Here is a 9,782-nt window from a genome sequence, read left to right as displayed (position 1 = left end):
GAAGCCTCATTGGAACTGGTCAATGAGTTGGAATTGGGCTATATGGTTGCATAGTTGGGAGTGGATGCACTTCTTCATTAGTCTTGGGCAGTAGTTATCAGGAATTGTATTTTCATTGAATGTGTTCAAGACCTCATTTCATGAAATGGAATGCTTCTTCTAATTTGTTTATTATACACGGTTCATGTGCTATTGAATTGCCAGTGGTAATTTTTTTTTTCTGCTATATGCGAAAATCTAGATAAAATAAAAAATATACAAGTCTGAGTTTTGTGTATATATAACTATAGTAAGCATAGCTGTCAAGTTTGCAGCATGCATATGTGTGACATTTCTGTTTCGCAGTACCTATGTATCTTCAATCCGTATTTGTAAAGTGCAGCACTGTCACCCCTAAGGGTACCTGTACGCTGGGGGAGCTGTGTCTCCATCGAAGAGCCAGGTCTTGAGTTTCTTTCTGAAGTACAGCAGGGAGGGTACTGTTCGGAGGTGGAGTGGCAGGTTATTCTAGGTCTTGGCAGCGATGTAGGAGAGGGAGCAGCCACCATTGCAGCTGTGATGGATGTGGGTGGTGTGCGAGGGTGAGCGAGGAGGGTCACAGATGTCTTGCAGGGAGGTGGAAGTTTAGTTTTATACATCAGGCCACCTGCATAGCCCCTTGGGGTTGTAGAGAGGACTGGGAGCTTGCCTTGTAACAGTATACACTTTAGAGCAGGTCCCTTGCTACCTTAATGGAGGTGGAGTTTGTAGACACTCCCTTCCTTTAAATACCTTGATGCACCGAAGAGCCGCTGCTTGGCTTTTGGTTCCATGATCCTGGCTCCCCGCCCCTTGCATTCTGAATCCTTGAGTGATTGCCGCTCTCTGACTCGGCGCTCTCCTGAGTTTCATTCCTTTTGCTGATTTTGACCCTGCCCTCCCGCTACCTAGTCAGCTTCCTTTCTGGCTGCCCGCCTTACCTTCTACTCAAACCAGAGTTTTGGAGTCCCGCAGGCGATTCCTTTTTCTTCTTTTTTTTTTTTTTTTTTTTTTTTTTTTTACCCATGGCCGCACCTTTGTTTTCAGTGCAAGACACTGCCGCGTTTGAAGTTCCCGGGTTGCAAGGAAAGAATACCTTGTAACCCGCTGCCTATGTCATACGTTATTAACGGCATTTTTCTGCATGCGCGGTGCGAGTTTCTTTTACTGTTTAACTGACGACATTTCCCTACACGTGCAGTGTTTCATTTTTGTGTATTTGGTGATTCACACTGCGTGTTATTTCCGCTCAGTGAGTGATATCCTTTCTATTTTTGCCCTTAAAACCAAGATCGGATTAGTATACATCTTACTATTGTGGAGAGCTTGCCCGCTCTTTTAGTATTCCCCTTTCTTGTTTTCGGGGTATACTTACCTGAACATAAATCTATGTTTAGAAGATGAAACAGAGTTTTGTAGCCTGCATGTTATGTAATTTCCATAAGCAGTTGTTGCCGTCTACCTGTCTTGGATATTACACTACCTGCACTGCTGATCGTTGGCAGTTTCATTGCACCTGGAGGTGTCCAATCGGTAAGGGACAGTGTGTCTGTTGCAAGGCCAGCCCTGAGTCTACTCTTGTTGTCTAATCTTCTATGGGGAGGGAGGGAGTCTCTTAATGATATCTTTCTAGTTTCCCCTGTAGGTTTTCCTCATCTCTGGTCTATTAGACGGAAGCAGCTGGGGGATGTAAAGTGTATTGCCCTGGCTTCTGATCCCACACCTCCGATAGTCATTCTGAGGGGTGAGTGCATTGAATCTTCTCACTCGTACACTGGCTGTAGGAGTGTGGCGATATTCTTGTCGCTCTCGTGGATTGAGTTTGGAAATACACCACCGGTTAGTGGCATCGGCAACAGAAAGCCAGGCCCACGAATTAACTCCACCCGAGTGACGATGAATACAGAAGGGACTAGTGCCTTACTGGAGAACTCCCTCCAGAGTCCCACTGTAGAAGAGTTCTCCAACGGGAAGTAGGGAGACTTAGAGCAGAAAACCAACAACTACATTCCGAGTTAGAATGACACCTACACACAGCTAGTATACCGGCAGGAGAGACCATGCAAAGGAACAAACATACATACATACAACCCGCCCGTTTTACAGTTCCTACTTCACCTATAGAAACCACTACCACGAGTTCTATAAATCCACAAGCCATTCAAGTGTCCGTGCATACACACAACCCAGTTCCTTTAGCAGTACCCGAAAGGTTCTATGGGGATAGTGCGAAGTTTAGTGTCTTTCTAAATCAGTGCCAGTTACATTTTCTGTGCACGGCTTCTGCTTTTCCAGATGATGCGACCAAAGTGGCTTTTGTAATCTCGTATTTAGGGGGTAACGCTGCCAGTTGGGTGGTCCCCTTAATTGAAAGTAATGACCCCCTTTTGTATGATTTCACCCTGTTTAAAGACATGTTAAAAAGTTTGTTTGCCAGACATACCTATGTAAAGGCCAGCGATAGTGAGCTGTTAACCTTAAAACAAGGGTGCAAGGATCTTCTTACTTATATTACTGAATTCAACCGCCTAATAGTAGAGACACACTGACCTGAAGAGAAAAGGACGTCTTCGTTTTATCGAGGATTAAATGATGACTTAAAAGACCTTCTCTCGCAAATTGCCAACCCCCCTGAAGATCGTCATGCTTTTATAGATCTAGTAGTGAGACTGAATCACAGATTAACGGAACGTAAAGGAGAAAGATCTCGTGGACTCGTTTTCTTGTAGTTCGTGGGGATAAGAAAGAGAGTAAAGACACCAAGGACACTAGCGAACCTATGCAAATAACGGGGTATGAGATCCCCATTGACCCCAGAAGAAAAAGAAAGACGTAGAAAAAACAATATCTGCCTTTATTGCAGCAAAGGCGGACATTACGCCAGAAGTTGTCCTGCCAAGACTTCTACGACCCCTAAGACCGTATCTGTGTCAAGAGTACGTTTCCGTGCCAGGAAACTAGGAAACTTGTGGAATGAGGAGACCGTTTCTTCAAGTTATCAGTCTCTTAAGGTCTCACAGGAAGTAGCCAGTATCACAGCTCCTGTGGCGCGTCATTTCACGCTATCTGTTACTCTCATTGTTTCCACTCAATGTCAAAGGGCCTTATCCATTCTTCTGCATTCAGGGGCGACGGGTAATTTTCTAGACATACACCCTGCTCACATGCTAGGAATCCCCTTTCTGCCTAAAGCTAAACCTGAACCCATTAGAGCGGTGGATGGAACAGATCTGCATTCCGGTTTAGTAACGCATCATACTCCGGCGATGACCATAGTATGTAGTAACGGACATTTCGAACAGCTAACCTTCGACCTAATCAACACACTAACTTTTGGGGCCATACTCTGGGTTCCGTGGTTACAAGTACACAACCCTCACATAGATTGGAATTCTCGCAAAATTACCCTAAAATCTCCTTATTGGTTGTTGCATTGTTAGGAGGCCCAAGAGTGAGAAACCCCGATATGTTGTGCCATGAAAGGGATGGAGGAAAGTCTTCCGCATATCTATAGGGAGTACAGAGAAGTTTTTGATGAAGAAAAGGCCTCTTGTCATGCCTCCCCACAGGAGCTATGATTGCCGGATTGACTTAATTTCAGGAGCCGAACTGCTGGTTAGTCGAATATATGCGTTGACTGAACCCGAGACAGAATATCTCCAAAAATATTTTGCAGAGATGCTGGAGAAAGGGTTCATAAGACATTCTACCTCTCCGGTTTCCTCTCCCCTCTTCTTCATCCCTAAACGCAAAGGAGGACTAAACTTGCCTAGATTATCGCGCATTAAACAAAGTGACCATAAAAAACAAATATCCCCTTCCACTCGTTTCTGTCCTTTTAGATCAAGTGAGAGGGGCCAAAATATTCACCAAATTGGATCTTCGTGGGGCCTACCATCTTGTAAGAATCGAGGAGGGAGACGAATGGAAGACCGCATTTCGAACTAAATTCAGGTTATTCGAATACTGCGTAATACCATTCGGTCTCTGCAATGCCCCTGAGGCCTTTCAATTCTTTATCAACGACATCTTACGTAAATATCTTGACCTATTCGTGATCGTCTACATAGAAAATATTCTGATTTTCTCAAATACCGAACAAGAACATGTGGGGCACGTAAAACAGGTATTGCAGAAACTGATGGATAATCGATTATTCGCTAAACTAGACAAAAGCACTTTCCACACTAATCGAGTGGAATTCTTGGGTTTTGTTATCTCACCGGAAGGCATACATATGGACCCAAAGAAGATAGATGCGTTACTCAAGTGGCCTAGTCCCAACAATGTAAAAGAGGTCCAATCCTTTATCGGGTTTGCAAATTTTTACAGACGCTTTATTGATCACCTTTCAGACCTAATTGCTCCCATCACACAGCTCCTCCGCAAGTGGGTTGCTTTTGTCTGGTCTGCTGAAGCTGAGCAAGCCTTCTCTCAGCTCAAGAACAGATTGACCACCGCACCCATCCTTCGTCGTGCAGACAATACTCAGCCATACTACGTTGAAGCAGACGCCTCTCAATATGCAGTGGGAGGGGTCTTATCTCAGTGTAATCCAGCAACTGGTTGTTTACACTCCATAGCTTATTTTTCAAAGACCCTTCTTCCTGCCGAACAAAATTATACAATTGGAGAGCGTGAGTTATTAGCTATAAAACTTGCTTTCCAGGAATGGAGGCATTATCTTTTGGGGTCCCCACACACTGTTACCATCTCCACTGACCATCGCAATCTGCAGTTTTTTTAAGGCGTTACCTCCGAGGCAAATGAGATGGGTCCTGTTCTTCAGTGAATATGACTTTGTTCTAACCTATCGCCCAGGATTTCGACAAGGGAAGGCTGATGCATTGTCCAGGTTGGGATCGGGAATGAAGATAGTTAACTGAGCATCCTCCTCTCATTCCTAGTCATAATATTGTAGGAGTAGGCGATATGGGGAATCAAACTTCTCCCTTCTTAACATGATTAATGAACGCCTTTTCTGACATATCACCTCTTGACTGGTTGAAGGACCGACTACACACTATCAAAGACGGGTTATAACTTCATGACAACAAGATTTACGTTCTTCTTGTAGAACTGCAACAACAGATAATTAAATGGTGTCGTCAACACCTCCCTAGCAGCTCACCCTGGTGGAGAAAAGACAGTGCTACTCTGTCAACGATGGTTTTGGTGGAGGAGCATGAATAAAGATATTTTGTCTTATGTCTCGGTATGTCCTGTTTGTGCTAGACAAGTCTATGCATACCGCCCCTACAGGATTGCTTCAACCTATAGATATTCCTCCAGTCCCCTGGCATACAGTCAGTATGGATTTCATCAGACTTACCAAGAGCACAAGGTTACATCACTATATTAGTAGCGGTAGATCTGTTTACAAAGATGGCTCACTTCCTCCCATTGAAGAAACTACCTTCATCTAAGGAGTTGGCACAGGTGTTTACAGAACAGATCATTTGATTACATGGCATTACCCTCTGTGATAATAACCGATCGAGACGCCCAATTCATTTCCCGTTTCTGGCAGGGGTTGTGTGTCTCCCTGGGAATAGATCATAGATAGTCCACGGCATACCATCCACAGAGAGACGGACAAACCGAAAGGACCAACCAGACCCTGGAACAATTCCTACGGTGCATGTTATCGACCATTGCTTCTGACTGGGTACAGTGTTAAATGGTAGCGGCAGTTTCAGTCGGTATCCTTTCAAGTATTTGCCCGGCGGTAATCGCCTCTCATACCACTCGATAATTTACCAATAAAAGAGGCAGGCGCCGGAGACTGGAAGGCAGGAAACAAAGTTTTATTCCGTCGGAGCAGAACACATCAGATCAGACAGCAAGGTATCGTCACGAGGTGCTCTAACTGCATCTCTGAGACCTGGTCTCTTATACACTGGTTTATTGCTTTATTACACATAGTGCATTCTTGAGATTTCCTTGATGTACGGGGGAATATCCCCTGAAGCCCCGGTTCAGATCCGTTCCCACACATAGATACAGTAGAAGTTCCCACCCCACCCACAGTAGGAGATGGCTATTGCGCAGCAGGGTATTCCGCCAATTCCTGGGGGTGTGTGCGACCGGTCGGGTCTCAGGGAGTAGGGGCTTTGATCTACTGTAATCCCTTTGATGTGGGGTGTTTCCCTTACAGTAGGGGCAATAAACTGCATCCGCAGGGCTAGGTGATGGCCTGGGACCAGTTCGGACAATGGGGCGCAGAGGAAGGGGGTTATCAAAGGAGAGGCATGACCATGTATGGGTTGTCGGTCGGAAGTGGTTCCGTAGCAGGGTCGCGCAGAAGGAGAGGGTTTATGGCCTGTATGAGAGAGCGGGGGTGGCCGGCGCGCGGGGGATGCTTGCAGCGCCAGGGGAACGCGCTGGCGATTGACAATGAGCGGGGAGAGAGTGGGGTGCCTAAAATGGCAGCCGTGCATTCGCTGTGCGTGGCGCTGGGGAGAGGCAAGATGGCGCAGATAATGTTCAGTTTGCAAGCTAAATTTCCACAGTCCTCCCTTTTAACATATCTCGCCAGCTTGTCTAGTTCGGATTTATCCCCATAATACTACGGACCTCCACCTCATAAAGGGCTTTCATCCGCTCTGTTTCAAAGTTCAAAGTCTTAGGGCAGATGCAGTTCATAAAAAGCGAACATAAAGGTGGCAGACACTGAATCCCCAAGCAACATCCACATAGTATCACAATCGGTATTAGGATAAATGAAACAGCCTCCATCCCCAACTTTTAATAGCGTCCCAAAACCAACTCCCCAGCGACCATTCTTCTTGCTCTTGATGGACCTCTGTGGACAGTCTGTGGAGGTGTTCAATTGCTTTGTAGACTGAGGGTGAGTTGTCTGGCACGTAGGTGCAACAGCTGGACCCAATGATGCGGCATGCTCCTCCACGATCAGCCAGAACCACATCTAGAACGAGGCGGTTCTGAAGGGCCACTAAGCGGACGGCCTGGAGCTCGGCGGTGTTGTTGGCGAGGGCGCCAGCCGTAATGTTCATTGCCGTTTCGACTGCCTGGGTTAAGTGGCGGATGGCACGGCTGTTTGCCATTGGGCCCCAGAGTGGAACAAGGCCTTTGACTGCGTCCATGAACTGTGCTCCGGTGGAGTCGGCCTGCACAATGTCTTTGGCCCGTTTCTGTCGGTGATGGTTTGCTGGAGCCACATACGTTGGAGGAAGGACAAAGGCGATGTAGCAGGTGCCTCCCCAACCTTTCGGGAGCCAGGTGTAGGCCTTAGTACCACAGACGAAGTACATATTCGGGGAGGCAACAAAGGAGGGTGGGTCAACTGAATCCAATGTTCGGGTGATGAGGCAGGAGCTGTGGCCCACCAGCTGTGCCCCCAGGCCTTCGAGGCATACAGATCCAGTGATGTTGATGACGGACAGGGCCACTGTTAGGGTGGCGGCCGTCCGTTTTCGGAGGTAAGAGAAGGTGGGTCTGGCTGGATTGTTGAACACTTGCATTTCAACTCGTTCTTTGGCAGGGATGTCCATGTGAAAGGAAGCGTTCGATCTCAGAGGGCCGAAGAGGGCGGAAGTTCTACCAGTTTTGTTCATCCAGAACCCATGGTAGAAGTGTGACATGGTTCTGCCGGAAGTGGCATTGTCCTTGTAGCTCTCCTGCAGAAGGATCAGCCAGGCGAGGCAGGAACCATGGACAGAAAAAGGTGAAGGGATGAAAGGGATTGAGTGCCCAGTGGCATGTGGTAGCAATCCACAGATCCAGCAGTTAGTGGCGTTGGTGGCAAGATTGTGTTGGTGGAGCAACTGCACAAAAGTTATTCCAGAACTCCTTACGCCTTTCTCGGAGTTGGGGTGAAAGTGAGATCAGATGGTGCTCCTTCGTGGTGGTAGGTTGAACGGTAGTCAGCAATGTCTTATGAGCGGGTGTGTTCTCCTCCATGATCCAGAAGGTGACCATGAGGAGAAGGCAAAAGAGAAGGGTAATAAAAAGTGTTATAGTCTTAAAGCTGTGCATTCGGTCAGTCTTTGGGTTTTTGTAGGGGATCTTCGGACGTCCGGTTGCTTCCATCACCTTCATGTCGGGCGCTTCCATCACCTTCGAGAGACTCGGTAGCGGGCAGAACCACAGACTTTGCTTAGTTTCTCTCCTGGTGGCCTTTGAGATGACTAGGCTACCGCTCTGAGATTTCCACTTAGCCTGTGGTCTGCTTAGCCGAAGTCCTCTCCTTTCGTCGCAAGTTATACCCTTCTTTGGATGGCACAGTGGGATCGGGATATTCAATCAATTCAAGTGTCTCTGTATCCGGGCGGCGGCTCAGGGATGGTCGGTCTTTGTCCAGAAGTTCCTCTTGGGCGGTGACGTTGTCCGTGGTTGTCAGGGTCGGTGATACCTTCTTGCAGTGGTGTGCATGCAGCCAATTGCGTTTCCCCTCCACTCGAAGAGCTGTTCGGGTGGTGATCAGGACTTGCAGGGGGCCCGTCCACCGGGGCTCCAGACTCTTGGTGCGCTGGAAGTTACGCACTAAGACGAAGTCACCAGGTTGGATGTCGTGCCCGGGGCCCCTGGAAACATCGGGAATGGCGTGCAGCACCTGCTGATGGATGATAGACAACGTTTTAGTTAGATTGTACAGATAATCAGACATGAGGACGTCCGGGACGTCGTGGATGGATGTCGGTTTTGGTGCAGTCCAAAGGTTCATGGGCTGCCCGAAGACGACCTCGTAGGGGGTTAAGTGGTGTTTGGTGGGGGTGGAACGCATTGATAGCAATGCTAGTGGGAGAGCGTCTGGCCATCTTAGCCCTGTGGTGGCGACTATTTTTGCTATCTTAAGCTTCAATGTGGCATTGTGTCGCTCAACCAGACCTGCAGATTGGGGATGGAAGACCGCATGGAACTTCTGTTTTACACCCAACCCTTTTAAGATGAGTTGGATAACTTCGGCTACGAAGTGGGGGCCATTGTCGCTCCACAAAATTCGACAAAGGCCGTATCGGGGGAAGAATTCCTTCAGTAGTACTTTTGCGGTAGTCATAGCGGTGTTGTCATGGGTTGGGTAGGCTTCCACCCACTTGCTGAAGGCACACACAATGACAAGTACATACTTCAAACCTTGGCACCTTTCTAGCTGGACATAGTCCATTTGTAGGACTTCAAAGGGGTGATTGGGGACCCCAAACCCTCCCCGGGGTACAGCAGTTCCTTTCCCAGGGTTGTGTTGGAGGCATACTAGGCATTGTTGGACTAGACGTTTGGCCGAGTCTGGTATTTTGTCGTTGTGCCAGACTTTAGAGATGAGTTCGATCATGGGGGCAGACCCTATGTGTGCGGGGGAGTGTGCCATGGTCAGCATGGGGATCAAGTATGAATCTGGTAACAACCATTTGTTCAAGTCTTTGGTTCGCCAGCAACCGTCATCGTCCTTCAATCCCACCCGGGCCCATTCAGTTAACTCGTGTGGTGTGCTGGCTAGTTGGATATCCCTAATTGTTTCCCTAGCATCCTTCCATTTCTCAGTTTGTGACCTGGTCACGTACATATGGGTCGTGGACCTATTCTCGGCTGTGGTTCGGGCAGTAATGTCAGCCAGTGCATTTCCCTGTCCTATAATGTCTGTCACCTTCTTGTGTGCCTGGCATTTGATCACAGCTAACCGTGTGGGGAGGAGGACTGCTTCTAGTCAGGGCAGAGACTAGATCTCCATGCAGGATGGGTGTGCCATGAGAAGTCAAGAATCCCCTCTCTTTCCATAAGAGCCCAAAGTGGTGAACTACCCCGAA

The sequence above is a fragment of the Triturus cristatus genome, chromosome 1_1 (assembly GCF_964204655.1).
Source record: "Triturus cristatus chromosome 1_1, aTriCri1.1, whole genome shotgun sequence".
Lineage (NCBI taxonomy): Eukaryota > Metazoa > Chordata > Amphibia > Caudata > Salamandridae > Triturus > Triturus cristatus.
The sequence above is the reverse complement of the archived record's forward strand: the minus strand, read 5'-3'. Positions refer to the sequence as shown.